This window comes from Oryctolagus cuniculus, chromosome 3 (assembly GCF_964237555.1).
Source record: "Oryctolagus cuniculus chromosome 3, mOryCun1.1, whole genome shotgun sequence".
Lineage (NCBI taxonomy): Eukaryota > Metazoa > Chordata > Mammalia > Lagomorpha > Leporidae > Oryctolagus > Oryctolagus cuniculus.
In genome coordinates this window covers 64,339,763-64,365,522 of record NC_091434.1, presented here as the reverse complement: position 1 = coordinate 64,365,522, position 25,760 = coordinate 64,339,763, and the positions used below count along the sequence as shown (strand labels likewise).

The 25,760-nt window shown below is 42.4% G+C and overlaps 2 long non-coding RNA genes across 13 annotated transcripts in view; one reads left to right on the top strand and one right to left on the bottom strand.

Annotated features, from left to right (window-relative positions):
• LOC103348788 (uncharacterized) overlaps window positions 1–4,400 on the top strand; it is a 193,884-nt gene extending 189,484 nt beyond the window's left edge. For all 12 annotated transcript variants that reach the window (XR_011387238.1, XR_011387242.1, XR_011387239.1 and 9 more), the window contains one exon: window positions 136–4,400. This is a non-coding gene — a long non-coding RNA (uncharacterized lncRNA). The remainder of the gene's footprint in view (window positions 1–135) is intronic.
• LOC138848974 (uncharacterized) lies at window positions 1,698–22,153 on the bottom strand. The gene is made up of 3 exons (XR_011387245.1): window positions 22,078–22,153; window positions 4,366–4,483; window positions 1,698–1,891 (listed from the first exon to the last, which is right to left on the bottom strand). It is a non-coding gene; the product is annotated as an uncharacterized lncRNA (long non-coding RNA).
• Between the last annotated feature and the right edge of the window lie 3,607 nt (window positions 22,154–25,760).

Below are 25,760 nucleotides of genomic sequence, written 5' to 3'. Positions count from 1 at the left end.
GTGCAGCCACCGCCCTGCCCAGCAGGCATAGAAACTGCACTTCCCCTCTGAAGTACGCAGGGGGGGTCATCTGCGATTGCGCACATTTTCCTGGTTGTAGAATTGCTTAAAGTATTCATCGGATTTTCTTTCCAGGTCATTGAAGATGATGAGAACGAAGAGGAAAGAAAAAATAAAGGAGAGAAAGGAGAAGAGGAAGGAAGGGAAGGAAGAGGAGAGGAGAGGCAGAGAGGGAGAAGAAAAGAAGTAAGGGAGGAGGGGAGGAAGAAGGGAGAAGGAAGAGAGAGAGCGGGAGGAAGGAGAAGGGAGAACAGGACTACTCATTGATCTTCATTTTGGCAATAAGACCACAGATATCAGCCTCCAAAAAGTGTTCTTTTATCTAACTGCACTCCTTCCACTACCAGGCAATGAACTAAGACCAAAAAAAATTTTTTTTTCATTTAAAAAAAAAAAAAACGCAAAAGAGTCTTGTTTGCTGCAAAAAACCTTGAGTAGTGCCACTGTAAGATGCTTCAGAAGTGCTGCGTCTTCTGTCAGGGCCAAGCCTGGGAAGGCAGATCAGCCTGCCTGTGGTTCTCGTTCACGGCAGGCAGAGCACCGGGTGGCTGCTTAGGGACGGCACTCACTCACAGCATCCCCTGAGGAGCTATTTCTCACTCTCAGACTCCGTATGTGGTGGAGGGCTTTTCTCCTCAGTTCCTCTGTCTCTCTAACAAGTTCTGCAGGCGGGAAGAACTGAGAGACATCAAATTGCACTTTCTCCTTGCTAAAGTAGAAAAAGCAAAAAAAAAAAAAAAAAAATCTACCAAATTCCAATAGAAAACAGTAACATAGACATACAATTGTTGAAGGCTCCGAATGCCTTTTAGCTAGTAAACCTTATCCTCACTATGCCCCAAAGAAGAAAACCATCACAGAAAACGTGTTCAATGGACGAAGTGTGTGTGTGTGTGTGTGTGTGTGTGTGTGTGTGCTCACGCACATGTGCAACCTATGATTTGCATTAAAGAGTCAGGACACAGAGAAGGAGATGGTCTCCTTTCACGCTGGGAAATGGTTCCCATTTGTGTCAGTGAGAGTTAGGGGCGAGGCGCATTGAGACAGAGCAGGTGAGTCCACAGCCTTGAACCAGGTCGGTTTGCTTTCATAAGGGCTTTGAACTGCGAGTACTGGATTCTGGAGATTCTGCAGAGCAGGGATGCCGCCCTCGGTCCATCTTCCCTGGACCATGCCTCTGCCTCCTGGCTTCTCTTTGTCGCTTTTGTAGCAGGATCTCATCGGGAATATACGGAAGATTAGCAGGCTTGGGTCTTGCCCCTCCTTTTAATTCTGCAGGAGCCTGGCTCGGCTGGCTCTTATCTTCTGCACCCTGGAACCCTGGCTGGATGATTTCTGGAGTTGAGCCAGAGCCCCGTGCAGAGTGAGAATTGAGCCTTCCCTTAACAGTGTGGGGGGCCTCTCCCCCAACACCGCCGCCCACGGCCACCGCACTACCAGCTCCTGCCAGTCTGAGGAGCAAGAGGCTGGCATAAAGAATCAGTTCCCTTCCTTCCTCCTTAAAGAAAAAAAAAAAAAAGGCCTGCCTTGCAAAGTCCCTTCACTGTTTCAGAGCAGGGGGAAAAAAAAAAAGCAGTTGCACAACACGCACTCTTCTCCTGGTGTATAGCTCCCGGGTATCATTTTACTACAATATATAATCTAATAATCCATTTAATTTCTTTAGAGAGATGTTATATATACAGGTGGCATTTGGATGGAATCACATGCCATAAACCTGTCTGCTCCTATCCGGGTGCAGAATGCAGAGGAAGAATCTATTTTACAGGCCTTCTCGAATTTTTACATGGTCAATTGGCTGGTTTTTGTATTCTGGAACATATCAGAGCATCTGCAGGAAAAAAAAATATATACATATAAATTCTATAAAACGGTGGCAGGATTTCTGATTTACCGAGAGTGCTTGTTTGAATTTTCACAAAAATACTTAGCTATATAGGACAATGTATTAGGCGTATTCTTAAAGGTAAATAACTGCAACCAATAAAAGTTTGGCCCATAAAGGGTCCCATCTTCTACTAGTTTTCTGCACCGAGAATTACTACCAGTATAATCACGGCTCCCTGCACACTAATATTTCCTCTGATACAGTATGATCAATGTTGTGGAAAAACATTTATTATATTTCTTCTAGCTACTTAAAGGCATTACTGAATTATGGGCATCGCAAAACGAATCCACTGTGCATTTTTTCTTTATGTGACGTTTTTACAATCTTCATTTTCTGCTTTGCAGCCACTGAGCTATAGAGATCCACACTTCGTCCCTCTCACAGCTGCCACTGCGGCCACCCTCTCCTTTCTGCTTTATTACATCGGAAACGCACTTCATATGATAACCTTCCTTTTCATTCTGCACCGGCCTCTTATTAGAAGGGAAGAACTTAGGCAAGAAATTAAACACTCAGTGTGGTTAATAACAGTTGCTCGTCTCCTTAGCTAATAAAGCTGGTGAAGTTTAGACTGAGATAACGGACAAGGGGCCGGGATAGCATTTCACAGACTTATTCCAGGATGGCGGATGGGCTCCGACTGGGCGTGAGCTTTGCAGTTTTGACATTTAGCGAGTTTATTAACATCTGTGCTTCTGAGGCACCTCGCCCACAGGGTCTGCAGCTGGGAGAGAGTGCGTCCAGCCAATGGCCCGTGTCTCGGCCCCTGCCAGGGGATGAATCAATTAGCAAGGGAAGCAGTGATGCAAATGTGCTGGGGTCACTTGGGATGCTGTTTGCCTTTCTGACAGAGAAAGCGTGCCATAAATAACATCACACCTCAGGAAGCCATTCCCGGAGGCCCCGATGCCAGCGGGGCTGCTGTTGGGGACGGAAGGAATCGGAATCGTTGGCTCATTGTGCATACTTCCCCCATCTCAGTCAATGGGAGATTTGTAGTAAAATCAAAGTATTTAAAAGGAGGACAGTGTGTGGTAACAGAGGCATGTTCAGTCATCTTTTAGTACCACAGCCCATGATTTATGACCCAGAGTTACAGCCAACTTTATTACAAAAATGACTTCACCTATAATAACCTTCTGCAGGGCTCTCTGGAGAATGAGGTAGTGGCCCACAGCATTAGAATCTGGCAAGTATGCACAAACAATTCCTGCCTCTGTCTCATGTCCCCCACGCCCACCCCCAGAGAAGGCTTCCCCCCACACCTGCTGGGAGAACTGGGTTTCTCAGCAAGGTGTTGTGCTTTTGGTGGGAGGATTTGCCTGCATCAGGTGTTTGTAGGAACTCAGGGAGCTGCCTCCTGGCTCCCAGGAGTGCCTCCCCCTCCCTCACCCGGTGCCCTGAGGAATAAGGAGCAGAGGATGCCCACTCGCCCTTCACTTCCTTCTCTGTGCTCCCCCCACGATGTTCACCACTTGAGATCACTGAGCGCACCCCCCTCATCCTTATAATTGCCATGGGAACCGACAGCTGCACTAAAACTGCCAGGGCTGGGTGTCCAAGCAGGGTCCCCTGGGCGTCCCAGGATCTAGGAACTGGCCCTCCGTCTTGTTAAACTCTCGTGTCAGTTCCTAGCGATTGTTTTAAATTTACATCCTCAGAGTGGCTTAGTGGGATTACGTGTCCATTTGCATTAAAACAGGTTTCTGTCATTAAACTGCCATACAATAAGCTTCCTTGGGACAAATTAATGAGCTCTAAATATCATCAAGTAGAAGTTCACTTCACCACAACAGCCAACAAGCAGGGGCCGAAGGCAGCAGCTGCCTCGAATCTTAGCCCAGGAGAACTGTAAGTGCCAACCAGAGAAAGGGCTTGGGCTGCTTCTGAGCTGCAAGGTGAGTGTTCCTGGTTTACAGCTGCTGGGGGGCTGTTGGTGACACTCGAGCCACTCACCCACAACCTTGCAGCCCACCTCCTCCTCTTCCTATTCCAAATATACCTTCGGCCTTGACCTTGTCTGCAGAAGTGAACTGATGAGCCGGTGGCCTCTTTCCTCTGAGACAGTGTCTCAGCCTCATTGGCTTTGCCCTGTGATTTGTCTGTGCTCGAGGAGCTTGTCTGTTTCTCTGTAGCTAGCGGGCAACGTGCAGGCGGCACAGCCCCACTTGTAGCTTGCATGAGGTGCCCCTGACTCTCACATGCCTGTAGGACGGGTTCTGGGCCATCTGGCCTGTTACTTGTGGGCCTAGAGCCTGAAATGCTAGCTAGTCTTGTTAAAGAACACATTTCCTAGTCATCCAGGAGCCGACTAGGAACAGGGGACAGTTTGTATTGGCAATGCTTGCCCTGACAAATACATACATGTCTCGAAGTAGAAATTTTTCACCAAAAGCAAATAAATAATCCCTTACCCTTGTCTTATGTCAAAGAGGTAAAACTGGCTGCTTGTCAGACTTCCTGGTCTACACAGGCTGTGATCTCATTTCTGTGTAGCCTTAATGGGGACAGCGATGTATGATGGAGACACTGCTGTATTTAGGAATGACAAGATGGGCATTATTAATAGCTTAATTGACATTAAGGCAATTACCCCTACCCTTATTACAGTTTGTAGAATTACACAGAAAATATTGGCTGAGGCCTTTTTTTCCCTAGAGCTACCCAAGGATACAGCATTTTATTTCATGCCAGATCCCAGCTTTGACATTAGATACTTAGCCATAGAATGATTCCAGTAAATCATTATAAATGCATTATAATAAAGATGTTATGAGCTATCAGATATTAACCCCCAACCCCTAAAGAGAGATAAATAGTCCAGTCGCATGATTCCCACTTTTGTTTCATAAGAAATAAGCTTTTGCAAAGAGCAACTGACTAATGAATTATAAAATGGTGTGTTGAGCTCAGATAATTAAACAATGCATTTTAGTGTCTGGTGCAGGATGAACACTAAATCATACACAAATAAAAAAAGGAAAAAACCAAAACCCCAAGCCCAACTCGTATTTTCAAATAGCATTGAGTTTGGTCTGCAGTCCAGAAATGCTTCACCTCTCTTCTTATCTGATTAGAAAGGTATATCAGATACAAGATCAGGATGCAGAAGAAGGTAAACCAAACCAAAAGTCAGAACAGGAGTTCTGGAGGTGCTAATTTCAGATAAGCCTACATGGTTATTTTAATGGAGATTTTACAAAGAGATTCCATTTTCCCTACAACATGTCCATGGGGCAAAAGTCTAGAAGAACCTGGAAGATTCCAAGTGTCCTTATATTGTCCAACTTTTGTATTTTGTCTCTGAATGCAAAGTAACGTGTATTAGTGAGGTCAGCGGAGAAGGGTGAAAATTAGGATATTGATGGTGATCTTGGCCTTGCAGCGTCAGAAGGCAAATGCATGCTCTAAACTCTTCCCCATGCTGGGGAGGTAGAAGGGTGGGGAGGGAGGCTGGGTTCCCCAACAGGGCTCCACCTACTGATCAGTGTTGGGTCTCCATGCCCTTTTCTGCCAAGGCCCCCATGCAGGGCTGGTTTGCCATCGGCTGCCGTTCCTGCCTTGGTACTGATTTGCTCCGTGGTTTGAAGCTGTGCTCCAGTGTGTCTGGAATATGTGTTTTCATCTTCCAGCCTCTCAAAGACTTCCTTGAGCCAGTCTCCTGTTTCTTGGTCAAACAACACACCATCCAGGACTGTGTGGCCCAAACTAGCCTCTGTGTGGTCATGATCACCTGTGCCAAACAAGGCTTCCCTGGGGCACTTGATACACAACACACCCCTTGACCAGTCCTCTCTTATGCTCCAGTCAAGCTGGGCCACACAGCCCAGTCCTCCTTCCACTTCCCCAGTCCCACGTGTCGGACCCTGTAGGTTAGTTGATCTTTTGAAGGCTTATTCTCTTCTAATGTGAAAAGAGGTAATAATAATGCATATCCATAGGGTTGTGTGAACATTAAATGAGATCACTTATGTAATGATCTAGCTACACAAGGTAAGCCCACAATTTAATTTTATCTAATTTTAGTTATCTTATATTTTTTCCTATCCTGAATCTCTTCTCTCCACTCTTTTGTTTTTATTAATATTTATGTATTACAGAAACAGAAAGAAAGAAAGATATACAAACACAGAGCTCCCTTCAACAGATTCAGTCTCCAAATACTCGCAATGGCTGGGTTTTCTCGTGTCTTGATCTTATATTTGATATAAGCCAGGATCCAGGAAAACAATCGAGGCCTCCCATGTGTATAGCAGAAACACAATTATTTGAACTATTACTGTTTCCTCCTAGGGTGGGAAATGGAAGCCAGAGGCAAGCATTGAACCCAGGCACTCTAATGTGGGACACAGGTGTCTCAACCACTATGCTAAAAGCCTACTCCAAGTCTCTCTCTCCCTCCTCTCTCTCTCCTCCTTCCTTTCCCCTTCTCCCCCCACCACGTCTTCCCTCCTGCTTTCTTCCTCCACTCCTCCCCATCTTCTTCTACATCATTTTCTCTCATACATACATGTACATGCTTACAAATTCCCAAAGGCAGTCTCATTTGAACATGTCTTGCTATATCTAGCACAGTGTTTTGCTTGTGGAACACACACATACATGCTTGCTACACGGAACAATATTAATAAGTTAATAACAGTTAATGTCTTCAACTACTTAGTATGAGCCAAGCACTATGCTATCAACTCCTCATCTAATTCTCACAAATATATGAGATAAGTACTCTTTTAATCCTCATAAGACTTAAAGATGTTATGGTACTTGCCCCAGGCCACACACACTCAGCAAGTGGACAACCTAAATGCAAGGCCAGAATCGGCCTGGATTTTGGAGTCTCTGTTCTTAACCATTGCTATGTCAGGCTGATTTTTCTCAGATTTTCCCCATTTCAGACTGAGCCCCATCGAGGAAACAGTCATGAGCACACACTCACTCACAGGACATTGATTTTGGAGTTCTAAGAAGTCCAGATGTGTGCATTACCTCTAGCTTACTGGTGCCCAAAAGTCACTTACTCCCGGGACATTATGTAAAGCCATCCAAAAAGACTGTACTGTTCCAGACACCATAAAGTTAATTGTACTTTGGGAGAAGGTGTCTGTGGTAGATGAGGGGCTTGGTTATGTAGTCCTATTGCTGGCCACAATGGCTGGAGCTGTCCTGTCATGCTTGACACCCTGGCTTCCTGGCAGCCTCACCCTGGCTCATTGTCACAGGTGAGGGATGCCTCCCAGTCTTGGCTCAGAACACTTATGCTCCCTAATGACCCAAGACTCACAGACCCCACACATCCCTTAATTAAAGAAGTAGGTTAAGAGGTGTATTTAGGATTAAGGATGAATTATACTATTAATTTAAGATGGACATTCTATTAGATAACAGGCCATGCATGAGTTTATTAAAAATGCTGCCTTCATGAACAAGGATCCACGGACGAGGTTACCCTGAGGTGGCTGTGTGGCCAAAGGCACCCTCACAGAACTGCAAGTGAAGGAGCTAGGAGTTCAGCCTGCTGCTGCCAAGCGCAGGCTGACTACTTATTGTACACTTGGCCTTCAACCACAGAAGCCAGACGTTTAGGGCTTTCCACAGTCTTCATTTCAAGCTTGATCATCCCAAGGGCTGTAGTGCACACTACTAGAACAACAAAGAGTCAACCACCTGCCCCTCCCAGGCACACAGATGCTGTACTCCTTGGCTCCTTTGCAGTTGTATAGACCATGTGATCTGTCCATGTGTTGTGAGCAGAGCTACTACATTTCACTTCCAGGCCAACGTGTTTGATTATCTGTGGGAGACACTCCAGATCTCTTTTTCCCTGCAGAATTGATCTTGGAATCATGAGTTGAGAAAACAGAGTGCTCAATATCCTGAATTCCTGAATGGGTTGGTGGAGCCGAGTCCTCCACGGCTCATGTTAGACATGTAGCATGAACAAGAAATAGACTTTTATTGGGCTAAACCACTGACATTTGGAGGTGATTTCTTATCTAAAACAAAACCCAACCTGTCCTGACTAATCCAGGAGCTCTTTGTCCAGAAAATAGAGCCCTCTTCCAAATCATAAACCCTTACCCTTTTTCCAATACCTTTCTTCACTCATTAAATGCCTTGCACATTTCTTCATCCTTTTGGTCTACTCAGAAGCCTAAAACTGCCACAATGACCTTGAAATAGGCAGAGTGATGGTTTGTCGTGTATCCATGTATAAATGGACTGTGGAACAAATGAAGGAAACAAGCTTGACCTTTGGAACATATCATGGCATTATGTGATAATGAAAAAAAAAGGAGGAAAAGCAGAGAAAAAGGAGAAACAATAAAAAGTGAAGAAATGTAGAATAGAGAGTAACACAAAATATAGGCCATTTGTCTCAAGTTAGCTGTAGCCAATGATTGCAGTCGGCTGCCTGCCCAGAAGACTTCTCTCGGGATGTCTTTGATCCTCAATGGCTGTGCGTGTACATGCCTGGTAGGAAGGGTGAGGGATGAGTCTCCTTTATATCATCTTGGAAGTATGTGTTACTATAACTGGTCTATGGCTTTGAATGGGCATTCCATCACACATTAAAAGGCAATACAAAAAGTGAGAAGGGAGCTAGAAATAAATGAGTTTGAATAGCTCTTCATAACCTTTAAATCCGAGTCCTTGAAAAGAGCCACTGACTATGAGGTCAGAGCAATAATTCTTTGTCCTAGAAACAGGACATCACTGATAACCCAGAGCAATCTATTTAAGAAACTGTTTCAAATAAATTGGTTGGAAATGTCCTTGTTTACTTTCCCTCCGTCTGGACAGAACTGGGGGTGCAATCAGTACGGTGGGGCGGTGGGAGGTGAAAGCAGAGGAATTGGATAAAATTTGCTGAATATTTTTGCAAAACTTCAGATATGGCGAAAAGTACAATGTATAGGCATAAAAAAGGAGAGCTGTGAGTCACTCCACTGCTGAAGCCAACTGGGAATCCCAAGTAGAATACTCACCAAGTTATGGAGTAAATAATTTTTTTCCTGAAATATACAAAATGTCTGTGGTCACACTGCCCACATTCAAGTATACTCAGAGGTAAAATTCCAAAACTACTGAAGGAAGTTGGTCCCTTCCCCCTGGGGGGAAGTAACTGCATCTGGGATCTCCTTTCTGTTGGTTTATTTGTGCGTGTTTGCTCACATGCAAAGCTCAGATGTCCAATGAGATGAGAACAGACAACACTGAATAAACAGAAATCTAATCCATGGAAGAATAAGAAGGATGGCTGGCACATAAAACAGGTAGGAAAATCACATCATATTTTAGGAGATCTCTGTGGACCACGTCAAAAAGCAAGAAAAATGTTGGTCCATCCTGGTTGCAGGTTTAAACAGAAGGATCATGCCTTGGCATCAACATCTTCCAAATTCAAATCCATCACCTTCCATCAACCTGTCATCCCAAGCTACATTCCTCTCCCATTTCTTATCAAAACAACATTCTTATTTCCCTGGCTTCTCTTCTAAACTGTGAGTCTCTTTCCTACTTTGCTCTTCATTCAAACACTTCCCCTTCAAAATCTTTCCTTCTTATCTCCTCCTAGCCTGGGCATATATTAGTTGGCCTACCTATTTCTACATCATTGCCTTCCTACTGGACATATAAAACAGGAATAATGAAATACTTTTCCATACTCCAAGGCAGAAATGATGACTCTTATAACAATGACCTTACAGACTAGATTTCACAGACAGTTCAGATTTCATGTGATTTTGTTATCTTTCAATAAAGTCAATTCGTAGAATTCAATATATTTAGGATAAAGGTTGTATGAGATTACCTATTTTTTTTTTATCTAGCATTTCTTTTCCCCCTGTGAGTTTCCTCCTCCCTCATTCAAGCAGAGAGAGAGATGTCTCTGGTCTTTCATTCAAGGAAGCACGTGATAGATGGCATTAAACAGAAGGAGAGTTCTCTTCTAGGCTTGCCTATTTTCAAGGACTGGCTCCTTAGGGAAACAAAGACAGCTCAGAGGCAAAAGGCTTGAGGGAAAACAAAAATACAAAATAGACTCTACTCCTTGACCTCCTATTGTGAAAAAATCCTCAGCATTGATGAAAAGGGAAGATTGAGATAATCCATGGGAACAGAAATGTTGGTGGGCCTGGGTCCCCAAGAATAATGACTTAGGTCCTGCTGGCCAGTTTTAGATATAGTATATGGGCAAAACCCCCAAAGAAGTGTACAGTAGAGGAGAAGGGACTAAAGGTTGGTAAATCTGTATAATCACTTTGCGGATTAATTTGGTACCATTTGGTAAAATAGAAATGGAAACTCAGGAGAAAAATTTCCACCAGAACATACAGAGATTTGCATAAAATGTTTATTGCATATTTATTGCAGCATTACTTTTTTTTTTTAAATTTATTTGAGAGGTAGAGTTACAGACAGTGAGAGGGAGAGACAGAAAGGTCTTCCTTCCATTGGTTCACTCCCCATATGGCTGCAACAGCCGGAGCTGCGCCGATCCGAAGCCAGGAGCCAGGAGCTTCTTCCAGGTCTCCCGTGTGGGTGCAGGGACCTAAGGACTTGGGCCATCCTCCACAGGTGGAGGAATAACCCACTGCACCATGGAGCCATGCCCTCAGCATTACTTTTAATGGAAGACTTCAAACAGTCTAACAGTCTAATAGTAGAAGAGGTAATAAATTTGGCATTGTGTTAATCACAGAATGTTGTGTAACAGAGAAAAGAAATGGTTAAAAATAGGAAGAAATTAAAATGGAATTTAGATCTTTGAATCCAACTATTTACTAAGGCTTAAGAGTTAAACATTGGCCGGTGCCGCGGCTAATCCTCCGCCTGTGGCGCCGGCACACCGGGTTCTAGTCCCAGTCGGGGCACCGGATTCTGTCCCGGTTGCTCCTCTTCCAGTCCAGCTCTCTGCTGTGGCCCGGGAGTGCAGTGGAGGATGGCCCAAGTACTTGGGCCCTGCACCTGCATGGGAGACCAGGAGAAGCACCTGGCTCCTGGCTTTGGATCAGTGCGGTGCACCGACCACAGCGCGCTGGCTGCAGCAGCCATTGAGGGGTGAACCAACGGCAAAGGAAGACCTTTCTCTCTGTCTCTCTCTCTCTCACTGTCTAACTCTGCCTGTCAAAAAAAAAAAAAAAAAAAAAGAGTTAAACATTGTCATGAACCCCATGTTATGTAATAGTAACATATTCATCCCTGTTTTTAAAAGATAGTATGTGTGTATACACAAATACAGTGCTTGCATAGGAATATGGCAAAATGTTAAAAATTGTGCTTATCGAACTCTTCCTTATACTTTTCTGTATTATTTGAAATATTTTTAAATGAAAACACAAAAAGTGGTTAAACCATAAATGCCTCATTTTACAGATGAGAAGGAATGGGGAGCCTGAAGTTTAAATGATTTCTTACCATCAGGTCATTATTTAGACTTTCTAAATTGGTCTTTGGTCCATGATGCCACCCATATCACACCCAAGCCTCTTGGTTTAGTTTTCAGTCTCTTTCAAGAAGATGACAACAGTCCATCCCCTCCGACCTCCTCAATTAGCCAGCCCAGAAGAACAAGTGCAGAGGGTAGACATTAATAGTTAATACATTGGTTAAGACACTCACATCCCGGGGCCGGCACTGTGGCATAGCAGGTAAAGCCTCCGCCTGCAGTGCTGGCATCCCATGTGGGCGCCAGTTCGAGTCCTGACTGCTCCACTTCCGATCCAGCTCTCTGCTATGGCCTGGGAAAGCAGTAGAAGATGGCCCAAGTTGCTGGGTTCCTGCACCTGCATGGGAGACCTGGAAGAAACTGCTGGCTCCTGGCTTTGGATCAGCGCAACTCCAGCCATTGCAGCCAATTGGTGAGTGAACCAGCGGATGGAAGACTTCCTTCTCTATCTGTGTAACTCTGACTTTCAAGTAAAACAAATAAATCTTAAAAAAAAAAAAGACACCCACATCCCATCTCAGAGTGCCTCAGTTTTGTTCACAAACTCCAGCTTCCTGCCAAGGCAAGCCCTGGGAGGCAGCAGTAAAATGTCAAGTGACTGGGTTCCTGTCACACATGTGGGAGACCTGGACTGAGCTTCTCATCTCCAGCTTTGGCCCAGCCCCGGCCACTGCAAGCATTTGGGTAGTGAAACAGCAGATAGGAGTCTCTCCCTCAATGACTTTTTTAAAAACAGAAGAGGAGGAAATGGGAAGATGCAAAGGATGAGCCTATGTTAGCCTTCCTCTTGAGCTCACAGTACAGACGAAGAAGAGGATCGTAATACAATGCTCTATGAACCCCTAGCTGACCCAGTCTTCCTGTTTCCCTTGTTCGCAAAAGACCTTTTGATCTTCCCTGAATCTTCATTTTTATTAGAAAAATGAGGAGTCTGAATAGAAAGAAGTATCATCGGGGCTGGTGCTGTGGCATAGCGGGTAAAGCTGCTGCCACCTGCAGTGCCTGCATCCCATATGGGCTCCAGTTCAAGTCCTGGCTGCTCTACTTCCCATTCAGCTCTCTGCTGTGGCCTGGGAAAGAAGCGGAAGATGGTCCAAGTTCTTGGGCCCCTGTACCCACATGGGAGACCTGGAAGAGGCTCCTGGCTCCTGGCTCCTGGCTTCAGATTGGCGCAGATCCAGCCGTTGCAGCCCTCTGGGGAGTGAACCAGCAGATGGAAGCGCTCTCTCTCTCTCTCTCTCTCTCTCCCTGCCTCTCTTTCTCTCTGTGTAACTCTGACTTTAAAGTAAATAAATAAATCTTAAAAAAAAAAAAAAGAAAGAGGTATCATCAACCCCGTAAGTTCAAAGTATTATCTCTGCAACAAGTCTGTTGGCTAACTGTGGAATCTAAGCGGTCTTGAATTCCCAGCTGAAATCTACACCCATAAAATCATTTTCCCCATTTTCCTGAGTCTTTTTTCTATACCCTTTTTTCTATACCCATTTTCTTCTGGTTATGATCTAGTGACCATGCTCGATCCTTCTTTTCCAGTATACTGTATCATTCTCAATGCTCCTATAAAATTGTGGGAATGCTCTTCTGCCTGAGCTTTCAAGATTGGAATTTCGTGAAACATTTCAACACTACATGGCAATTCACACATTGTTTTTCCTTAAGGACCAGGATCCCAATGTCAGTGATTTGGCCTTGGCTCCATCTGAGAGCCGAAGATGGGAGTGGCGGCCTCCACACCACCAGCACTGACCTCCGGCACGGTCTAGTGGACTGAACAGGAGTGGGAGTCAGGAACTCCACACCGAGTACTAATTGTGTGGGTGACTTGGGCTGTGGCATTAGAGGAAGCTGTTCCGCCTCTAGGCTTCTTTTGCATAGGATAAGAAAGCTGTCAGCAGAAGAAGTTCTCTGAGGCCGGATGCTACAGTCATTAAGATACCGAGAGCAAAGTCAGCCTCTTCCTCGGCCAGGACTAGGTCACCCTTGGTGTCCTCAGCCACAGCCCAACCATCAGAGACACGAACGGCTCCAATTCACTTTGCACATTTAAAGTAACATACTTTTTGTAGTTATTAATGGTTTATTCATGTGATCACCCATGAGTGAAGGGCATTTCCATCTCCCACATCTTTAATGGCAGGTAATTAATGATGTGTTAGAAATTAACAACAATTAACCGTGCATAGGAACAATGGCAGAAGGTCAGAAACTGAAGACACAGTGTGGAGCTTCTCAGGCAGAATCTTGCCATTTCGCAGGGAGACGCCAGGAGAATGCGTCCTGTGAAATATCTTGCCATTTTAGTCATTTTTTAAATGGGGAAAACATCAACTATGGCTCTAGTGCAATGTAACAGTTCAGATTTCTCTGGTGGGCCATAAGAATTAGAAGCCCAGAATGTCTCCCCTTGGCACAAATGCAACTTTGTTCCAGAACATGGGCCCAGACATAATCATTTTTTAGGATTAAAGTGTTTAACAAGATTAAAAATGTTAATGGGGGAATATAAACAAATACCTGGCGCCTGTGTTAAGCTTGTTGGTTTTGCTAAACAAGCAAAATATTATATAACATATTGTAGTTTTAGCTACATACGAGTAATCATTGCCTAAACTACAGAACAGATATGTAATTTAATAGTTACATGATCATTTTAAGAATGTAGTTGATTCTAGTGGATTTCTGGAAATAACCCTTACTTGAATATTATATAAATATACTTACTGTCATTCCTCAGTATCTATGGGGGTTGGTACTAGGATAGCAAAATCCATTGATTCCAAAGTCCTTTATATAAAGTGGGATAATATTTGCATATAACATAAGTCCATCCCCCATATACTTTAAAATATCTCTTGATTACTTATAATATCTAATGTAAATGCTACACAGATATACTTTATTGTTTAAGGCATAAAATGAGTAAATGTACATAAATCCTCAATACAGACATAATTTTTTTCCCAAAAATTTTTAAAAGATTTATGTATTTATTTGAAAGGCAGAGTTACAGAGAGACAGAGGCAGAAAGAGAGAGGGAGGTCTTCCATCCACTGGTTCACTCCCCAAATGGCCGCAATGGCCAGGGCTGCACCTGGAGTCAGGAGCCAGGAGCTTCTTCCGGATCTCTCACACAGCTGCAGGGGCCCAAGGACTTGGGCCATCTTCCACTGCTTTCCCAGGTTATAACAGAGAGCTGGATCAGAAGTGGAGCAGCCAGGACTCAAACCGACACCCCTCTGAAATGCCAGCACTGCAGGTGGTGGCTTTACCTGGTACACCATAGTGCTGACCCCCCAAATGTTTTCAATACAGGGTTGGCTGAATCCACAGATGAAGAACCCACAAATGAAGAGGACCAATGGTACACAGAAATTATATATGTATATATACATGTTTTGTTTATAAATCTCTGCAAGTATCATTGCTGCATATATGCAAGTTAATAAATATAGTTTTAACTATTTATACACTACATAAGTGCCAAAGAATATTACTACTTAGAGCTAGATATCCCAATCTCACCCTGTGATTTTTCCCCCCATGTTTAAAATTTTTTTAAAAAATTTTCTTTAAGGTATGCAGATTTCATGTATTTCATATATACAGATTTAGGAACATAGTGACACTTCCCACCCTAGCCTCCCTTCTGCCCACGCTACCGTCCTTCCTCCTCCTTCCTCTCCTATTCCCTCTCTTAATATTTACAGTGATCTACTTTCAGTCTACTTTATACTCACAAGATTAATCCTACACTAAGAGTTCAATAAATAGTAAGAAAAAAAAAAAGCACTGTTCCTCAACAGTAGAGACAAGAGCTGCAAATAATCATCGAATCTCAAAATGTCAATTTCACTCCTATACATTACGTTTTAGTTACTCTATTAGTTACCACAGATCAAGGAAAACATATGGTATTTGTTTTTTGGAGGACTGGCTTATTTCACTAAGTATAATGGTTTTCAGTTGCATTCATTTTATTGCAAAAGACAAGATTTCATTCTTTTTATGGCTGAGCAGTATTACAAAGGTATATATACCACAATTTCTTTACCCAATCATCAGTTGAAGGACATCTGGGTTGATTCCATATCTTAACTATTGTGAACTGAGCTGCAATAAACAAGGGGTACAGATCACTCTTTCATATGTTGATTTCATTTCCCTTTTGTAAATTCCCAGGAGTGGGATTGCTGGGTCATATTTTCAGCTGTCATATTTCTATACTGTCTTCCACTATGGCTGTACTAGATTACATTCCCTCCAAGAGTGGGTTAGGGCACCATTTTCCCCACATCCTGACCAACATTTATTGTTAACTGATTTTTTTATCACAGCCATTCTTATTAGGGTGAGGTGAAACCTCATTGTGATTTTTGATTTGCATTTCACTGATCCTGAGCATTTTTTCATGTGTCTATTTTCCATTTGAATTTCCTCTTTTGAAAAACACCTGTTCAAGTCCTTTGCCCTTTTCTTAACTAAATTGTTTGCTTTGTTGTTGTTGAGTTTCTTTAGCACTTTATAGATTCTAGATTAATCGTTTAGCAGTTTACAGTTTGCAAATCTTTTCTCCCATTCTGTTGGTTACCTCTTCATTTTGCTGAGTATTTCTTTTGCAGAGCAGAAGCTTCTCAGCTTGATATAATACCATTTGTCTATTTTGACTTTGATTCCCTGTGTTTTTGATGTCTCTTCCAAAAAGTCTGTGCCTATGCCAATGTCTTGCAAAGTTTCCCCAATGTTCTCCTCCAGTAATTTGATGATATTAGGTTGTAGATTTAGAAATTTGATCCATTTTGAGTTGATTTTCATTTAAGATGTAAGGTAGGGGTCTAACATCATGCTTCTGCATGTGGAGATCCAATTATTCCCCATTTTAAAAAAATGTTTTTTTATTTGAAAATCAGAATTACAGAAAAAGAGGTAGAGACAGAGCTTCCATCCACTGGTTCAGTCACCAAATGGCCACAACAAACAGGGCTGGGCCAGGCCAAAGCCAGGAGCCAGGGGCTTCTTCTGGGTCTCCCCCATGAGTGCAGGGGCTCAAGGTCTTGGGCCATCCTCCATTGCTTTACTGGGCACATTAGCAGTGAGCTTTATTGGAAGAGGAGCAGCTGGGACTTGAACCAGCACCCATATAGGATGCCAGCATCACAGGAGGTGGCTCTACCCACTATGCCATAGCGCTGGCCCCATTTTTTCCCATTTTAAAATATGCAACAAGAAATCCTCAGGTCAAAATCTCCAGCATATCCCAATGGTGGAAAAAAGTCAGAGAGAGTGAGTCTAATTAACAAATTGATGATTTAACCAAGGATGTATACCAAGGGTATCCTACTATAGAGCAGGCCTGGAATATATATATATATATATTCTGCTTCCACCCACAAAGTAATTACAATTATAATTACATTACCTGTAATTATAAACATAATTAATTATATTCCTGCAGTGCTTTAGAGCTTACAAAGTACATTCACATTCACGTACATAATTATTTAACCTCATCAATACCCTATAAAGCAGGCAATCCAGAAAACCCAACACAAAACCAAGAGCTTCACACTGAGCCCAAATCTGTTACTTCCAGGTGGCCACTTCCTTTTCTTTTATAATTATCCCTTTAAATCAAGCTTATACTAAAACAGAGAAAATAACCCATTTTCTACAGGCAATGACGGTTTTGGTTCCTTGGTAAGCAACTTTTAAACCAGCAAATGTGGTTTAAGGGAAAGAAAGGCCCAGAATTTGTCAAGATGTCAGTCACACTTGAAGGCTGTGGTTTGGGTTGGCTGTGCAGGAGCAGTTGGAGTTCCTGAGCCTCAGATAAGAGTAAATTTGCAGAATGACAGACCTTGGGTCCTAGAATAGCAAACATCAGTAGCACATCTGTGTTGTGCACATTTCTGGGAATACAGAGAAAGAGCCCCTGTTCCACAGTGGCTTGTGACCAACAGGAAGGAACCATCAGGATGCAGTTTCAGCCCTTGTGTTTTGCAGGTTAAGGGGTCAAACATGTACTCTTCTGCCTGCTTTTTAAGGTTCTTCTCTACACCCAGCTCTCAAAATTGGTATATCACATTGACTGTACAGTGCACATCTCTTCACGATGATTTCCCATTGTTCCTTCATTGTTACCCTCCCGTAGGTATGCCACCCTTTGCTCCTATTCCTGGGTCCCTCTGCTGCAGGGCGCTTGGCTGCTGTTATGTTGCCCACTTTCAAGTCCCAGTCAAAGGGCCAGTTCCTGAAAGATAAGGAAAGGGGCACATTGACCCTACTAAAAGTCTCCTTAGAGAAGGAATTTAATTACAATTGTAGAACTTGTAAGATGTTCAGTACCTTAAAACAGTGCTAACTGAAGTTTGGACAAGCAGGTCAGTATTATCTGAAAATTTGTGAGAAGATATGCAACTTCCTGGACCCCACCTTACACCTGCTAAATTAAGGCATTCACACACCTGCTGATATCCAAGGCATCGATGTTTTAACCAGCCCTTTGGGTAATATGATACCTGCTGAAGTTTGGGATCCCTGTCTGAAAAGAACTGAATTTTGGAGTGGGTGCTTGGTGCGGGGGTTAGGCTGCCACCTCCTATATCAGAGTCCTGAGTTCGAGTCCTGGCTCTGCTCTTGATTTCAGGTTCCTGCACTCTAGGAGGACACAGATGATGGCTCAAGTACTTGGGTCCCTGCCACCCACATGGGAGACCAGATTGAGTTCTCACCTCCTGGCTTTGTTCTGGCTCAACTCTGGCTGCTGTTGCCATCTGGGGCATGAACTATCATATGGGAGACTCTCTCTCTCTCTCTCTCTCCCCCCGCCTCTGTCTCTCTGTCTCTATCTCTCTCTTTCAAATAAATAAATAAAACAAATACATATTTTTTAAGTAACTGACTTTCGTGGAAATAAGAAGAGGGAGTAATTTACTTCCAGGGAACTTTCCAAGAAGACATTGATTGGCATCTGAAGGTGGTCCTTTAAGACTGGTAGGATTCAAATACTCAGAGATGAGTGACAAGCATTCCAAGGGCAAAGACAACATGAACAGAGGCTGAAAGCCAAGAAGATGCAGGGTGTGGTCTGAGAACAGCAAAACTCATATAGCCAGTGCCTGGGTTCACTGGAGAGGAGTCCTGGACAAATACTCACGGTACTTTACTGGTAACATTTATTGAGCCCCTAGTGTGTGCCTGAGTGGAAAGCATAATTAGATGATTCCCACTTAAACATGAAGAGATGGAAACTTGAAGAAAGAGGCCGAACAGCCCAAATCACACAGCTTGGGTTTAAATTTTCACAGAAATGAAGACATAGGTTGAGTTGTTGAGATTGGCAGCCTCAAGATCACAATCCAATCATAGGGTGATTTTGGAGTCACACAAAGATTGTGAACACACAACTGGATCATCAGCAAGGAGACCAGTGTAGCAGCCACTATCTAGGAGAAAGATAATGAGGGAGCCAGGATTGGAATCAGGGCATGGGAGTGAAAAGGGAGGGGCAGAGGAGCAGTTGAAAGGGATGAGAGGGAAGGGAAAAGGAGAGGCTCCAGTCAGAACTGCTCTGCGAGGAAGCTGGAGTCCTTAACAGGACCAGAGAATAACAGTGACAACAAACACATCACCCTCTTCTTCAGGTGGGGTTTTGTTTATCTAACACATATACACCTGATACTGTATTAAGAGTTTTATGTAGATCAGTTCATGTCATTTTTACAATCCCAAGAGGAAGTTACTATTATCCTTTCAATTTTACAGTCAAGTAAACTGAGGCATGAAGAGTGTAAGTAACTCGCCCAGGGCCACATAGTATGGCAACCTTTTCTAGTCTACCCTTGCTACAAAATAGCACTAATATCTTCTTAGAGATTGGGATTTCCATTCTGTGAAATAGTTCAAATAGGTTTCTTTCAAACGTGGAAGCAAACAAAATGTAGCCTAGTGGACCAATAGGTTAATTGATTTAGTGGTTCTGAACTTTCTTGGTGCACCAGAAACAGCTATGGAGATTTCAAATCTACCAAAACTGAGATCCCATGCCCAGAGATCAGGATTCAGTTGATTTGTGGTGAGCCCAATAAAGCATTTGTTTGTTTGTTTGAATCACCCCAGGTGCTTAATAGACAGATAACACAGAGACTATTGAACAAATCGATTGATAAGCATTTATTGCCACCTACCATGTGTTAAGGGTATGCAGTGGTAGATCCCAAAGGTGAGTAAGATATTCCCCCAGCTCCTAGAGTTGGTATCTTCCAGAATCTGTACAAAACCCAGGAAAAAGAAAAATACTGGGGAGCAGAGCAGAAATGGTGAAGTTAGCCAGTGACCTAGAATTCATCTCCAGATCCTGATGGGAGACATGGAGAGGGCTCCAGAAGGGCAGTGTTTATACTAAGCAGAGCAGATAAGGAGCCTCCAGAGGCTGCTGTGGAAATCTACGCCTCCACTTCAGAGGTCAACTGGCACAGACCAATTTGTCATCCTCTGCCTTCATTCTGTGCAAGCGGACCTCTGATTGGCACGGGTCAGGCCCTGGCGCCTACACCACTGATGTGGAGGCATGTCTTTTTCTTGGCCAATGGGAAAAGAAGGAAAACACTTCGGCAGATGCTAAACCCCAGGGTCTTTATTTGAACTTCCCTAGAACAGGCAAGTTAGTGGTATTTATGGCTTAGAAGAATTTCCATCTACAAGTTTATCTTCTTGTTAAAATTCAGCCATCCCCCTACCCAAAACAACCACAGACAATAAATCAAAGCTTAAGTAAGAAGCAAAGACTTATCTCTACACATAGGAATCCCTGTGGTTGCTACCATACTATTTTCCAGAATCAGACATTGTAAGAGGTTAAGTGACTGGGGCGGGGGGGGGGGGGGGGGGGGGCAGGGGTGAGCTGCCCTTCAACTGGCTACCCAGAATGCAAGGAAATGAGGCCATTTGTTGTTTAAAGCAAGGGAGGAAGATCTGGGCTATCACTCCTCGATCATTCCAGCCCTCCATCAAGGCTTTCCCTCTCCCAAATGATGTACGATGGTGCTGACTTTATTCTTAACTGATTCTGCCAGTTGATGACCATGCTCTCCAATCTGGTTCCTTTCTCTTTCACAGAAACAGTGGTGTCAAAATCAGCATATCTCCTTTCTGAATACTTAACAGATGTTTAGTTCTGTCTCTGTCATCAAGGGGATGACAGCAGAGCTCAGCAGCCAACTGGTGTCATAAGTTACTACCCTTGTATCAAAGAGGAAAAAGGTATTATTCGGGGCCCAAAGTCTTGTCTTCCAATAAGACTCTGTTCTTCGGGTCCACAACTGTGCTCAAGTACAATAGCAGCAACAGGCCCTTCCTAATATCCAAGTTGCCCCTGCTCTATACCCACGTCATAGTGTTTGAGCTGGGGATGTTGATCACCTTATTCAGAGGCAGGCAGATAGGATAAAACTGATTAGATATGTAAGCTGGAGACCACGCCCTCCATCACACCTGCTGTGTGATCTCACGCCCCTACCTGATCTCACGTGGATGCTCACCTGCCCATCAGACTATATAACCACTCCCCTTTACAAGGCATATAAAAGGCCTTTGCTTTGCTGCTGCCCTAAGCTACCTGTGGCTGCTCCTACCCATACACTTGCTCCACATGGCTTGCTCCTGGCCTGCTCTCTGCTTGGTACAGACCCAACTTAGTTTCTAGACTTCTCTTTCTCCCCTAAATAAAGCACTCACTCTCCTGCACATTTCTCTCACTGAATAAAAAGCTTAAAAACTTACCATGTTGCCTGGTCTATATAAACCAGCATTTAGAATTCTCTAAATAAGTGGCAAGAACCCACAGGCTTATTAATATTAAAAATTGTTAATAAGCTGTCTGATATCAATAGGAACAGTAAAGGAAGCCTATATAAGTAAGTTTTTGTTACCAAATATGTCTACTGATCGTATTTGCCTGACCATAGTTGCATGTCTGTAGTTTTTCCTGACTGAAGAATTTATAAAAATGTTTTAATATCATTGTCAAATTTTTTTATTTTGGAAAAAATTGCTGAGTATTGCTTACTCTCTCAGCACTTCTTTAAAATGCGCTTGATCTTGGGAATTTAGGTTCACAACTTAACACACTTTCTATCATTTGCACCTTGTTTTCCTGTAACATTCAACAGTCATACACATATACCATACACACTCAGAGAGAGAGAGAGAGAGAGAGAGAAGAGAGAGAAAAATCTGGGTAAGTATTTAGCTTGGTGGTTGTGATACTGGTTAAGATGCCCACATCCTATATCAGAATGCCTGGGTGCTATGCCTGGGTGCTATGCCTGCCTTCGGTTCTCGTTGATGCAGACGCTGGGAGGCAGCACTGATGGCTCAAGTAACTGGGGCCCCACCACCCACGAGGGAGACCTGGACTGAGTTCCTGCCTCCTGGTTTAGGTCTGGCAGCCCAGCCCCAGACATTACCAGTATTTGGGGAGAGAATCAGTAAAGAGAATCAATCAATCTCTCTCCCCCTCTTTCCCTCCCTCCCTCTCGATCTCTCTCTGTATTTCTCCCTCTAAAACAAATATATTTTTAAAAAAATTAAAAATTAATTTAAAGCCTAAAAATCATGCTCATGACAATTCTTTGCTCTCAGACAGCATCCCATCTTTGCAGACAGGGCATAGACTCACCAGGACTGACAGCAGCTGCCTTTCCTTACGAACACTCTTCTAGGAGTCTCTGGTCTAGACCAAGGTGAGGAATCCTAAAAAGGGAAATGAGCTGTTATTGGCAAACTTTTCTTCAGAGGAAGCCAAGTATTAGCTCAGGATTTCTTTCACAAGAGAAGAGCATATTAATTGGGTCCTCCAAAGCTCAAAGGGAAATCTTCATTACTCGTTTCTTCTGAGAAAGATTTCCCCTACTCCTTCTTTTTCTTGAGAAATGAAAAAGATACAGAAGTAGTAAAACAAATTCTCACATTTCTACTTCTTAGAGTTAACAAGTGGTAACATCTGGCCATATTTTCCTTTTTTTTTTTTAAAGCAATAACATGTTTCTGATCCCAAACCCAGTCCCTTCTACCCAGCCCACTCTTCCACACCAGAGAGAAAGCATGTGCAGGAGCTGGGTGGTGATCCTTCCAATCTATCAGAATATCTGTGTTTTAGACACTCAGGAATGCCACAAGCAATGCTTAGTATTGCTTTCTGTGTGGATTTTGCTCTTTAAATAAATGTCATCATTCTTTGTAATTTCTACAACTTGTTTTTTTCTTCTCAACATTTTTTGGTGATCCCTCCCTGTTGAGCTATCTCTGTAGATCTAACTCATCCTTTGGCTCTGTGTACATATCACATTTCTAGTCCACTATTGATGGTTTCCAGGGTTTTTTTTTTTTTTTTGCTATTTTCTGCTATGCTGCAATAAACACACTGTACACAGCTCTTTATATGAACCTGTAAGTGTTTCCCTGGAAACCACAGTAGTAGATACAATCTAAGGGACTAGGATATACATGGTTTCTATTTTGCTTAGGTGCTACCAAAGCACTCCCAAAATGATAATATTGATTTATGCACATGCTGGCTAATATACAATATTATTAGATGCTAATTTTTTTCATTTTGATTACTTAGAATAAAGAATAATAAAAGTATTGGTTTTATTTCTCATTTCAATGCTTATTAGTAAGTTTACCTTTTCAAAAGTTATTGGCATAACCACTTAACAGCTTTCTTTTATCATATCTTTGCTTATTTTTCTATTGGAATATTTGCATATTTATTATTCTTTTATCTGAGTTGTGCATGTATCCTGGATAGTTATCTTCTGTATATTACATACATTATAAATAACCTTTCCTCATTATTAATTGGTAATACATTCAAATAGCACAAACTCAGAGTTTAAAAAGAACACACAGAATTCTCCCTCTCACATCTAATCCGCCTTCCCCATTCAGTTTCCCTTCTTGCAGAAAGCCAATGTTCTAATGCATGCTTCCAAAGAATTCTATGCACACGCAAGAAATAGTTGATATGCTTCTCTACAGCTTCTTCTTATCAGTTTTAAAGACACTATGAATTCATCTTCCGTACTGCCTTTTTCACTTAAAGATCATTCTATCTCGGTTTATACAGAACTACTTCTTTTCTTTCCTTTTTATTTCATTTTATTTTACCTTCTTGACATCATAGTCTTCTTTTTCACACATGCACTAGACTTTATCTATCCACTGTCCTATTGATGGGCATTTAGGTTGCCCCCAACTTTTTGTTATTAAAAGATTGTACTATAGTGACTGCTCATTACTTTACACATATACAAATTTATGTTGGATGAATTCTTAAAAGTGAAAGAACTGTATTAAAGACTAAGGGCCTAAAAAAAAAAAAAAGAACAGGTATTACCAAAATGTCCTCTTGAAGAGGCTATACCAATTTACTCCCACTAGCAATGTCTATACAACTGATCTTTTTAGAAAATTAATACAATGGCCTGCATTGTGGTGTAGCTGGTTAAGCCACTGCCTACAACACCAGCATCTCATATGAGCAGTGGCTCAAGTCCTGGCTGCTCCACTTCTGATCTAGCTCTCTGCTAATGTGCCTAGAAAAGCAACAGAAGATGTCCCGCGTACATGAGTCCCTGCCACCTTTGTGGGAGAGCCAGATAGAACTCCAGACTCCTGGCTTTGGGTGGACCCAGCCCTGACAGTGGAGGACATTTGGTGAGTGAATCAGCAGGTGTAAGATCTCTCTCTCTCTCTCTCTCTCTCTCTCTCTCTCTCTCTCATCTCTTCTCTCCTTCTCTGTAACTCTGCCTTTCAAATAAATAAATCTTTAAACAAGAAAAAAAATTAATATGAATTACATGTTTATCAGATTTATCATGATTCTAAATCTATTACTTGTATTTTAAAGAGATCATTGTGGAAAATGTCAGACTTTAATAAAATAATACAGTGAACTCACGTGCTCTTTATCCAGCCTCAATAATTCAGAGCATATGGCAAATCCCCTTTTGTGTACAGACTCGTTTCTTCTCCCTTCCCCAAGACCTGCTGGATTATTTTACAACAAATTCCAGGCATTGTATCATTTCATTCACAAATACTTTAGTTGTCCCTCTGGGAGATAAGGATTTAAAAAATAGCCACTATAATCATTATTGTGTCTTAAACATTAACAATAACTTTTATAACCACTTAATAAGTGGTCAGTGTTCACATTTCCTAGCTACCCACAAACATCTTTTTATTGTTGGTTTCTCTGGAACAGAATCCAAACAAGTACACACATTTCATTTTGTTGCTCTGTCTCTTGTCTATTTCAGTCTCTAACAGCCCCCACCCCTTTTGTTTTCTCCATCTGTTTATTAACAAAAAACACATCATCTATCTTATTCAGTTGTATTTTATCCATGTTTATAGCCGGTTTTGAGTTGTTTTTGTTTGGGTTTTCTGACTACAACAAATTATATTTTGATATCAGATTTCAATACATTTTTCTCTGCAATATGGATTTTTGTATCTGATTGAAAAAAGCCATCCCTATCCCAAGAATGTTTATGTATTTTTTTCTCATTGGCTTAGAATTATGTAACTTAAGATTTTCATCTTGTGGAATTTATGTTTGTATATGGTATGAAATAGAAATCCCATTTTTTTTTTTTTTGCACCAGGTAGGTCCAATATCTACCCTTTTTTCATTGGTTTGCAATGTGCCTGACACGAACTAAATTCTAATGTTTGCATGGATCTCTCTCTCTCCTGTTCAATTAATCTATGTATTTCCTCTTACTCCAACACCACACTGTTTTCATAACTATAGCTTTTTAATATAGCAGAACATTGTTATGACAAATCTGGGCTTTCATTAAGACAAAATTTGTTTTACAAATGTTTGTTTAAATGCAATAAAATCAGACTAATAGGAGCCCTCACAGTCCAATAACGAGGGACTTCGGTTTAGAAGTAAAATAACACTTGGTAGTTTGTTGGAACAGAGGTGGCAGCCTGTGACGTCTTAAGAGATGAAATCTAAAGGCTAGATTTACTTTGGAAACATTCACGTCGTTAGTACAGTGCTTTCACGGTGTCTTCCCGGGTCACAGAGGATTCCATCCCCTCCCCTTCCCCCCCTTCTCCACGCTTCCCCACACGTGTGGGCGGAAAGGCAGGCAGGAAGAGATGCACAAGGGAAGTGAAGGTGAACGTTCCAATTTGGGGTTACAGATTAAGGAGAAGAGAGCCCAGAAGTGGGAGAAGGTCAGACCACAAGTTATAGGATTCTTGTTATTTGCTGTCATGCCAACCACTAAATTTAGTAGTTTTAAATACCACGAAGAGCCAATAGCAAACTGGCCATGA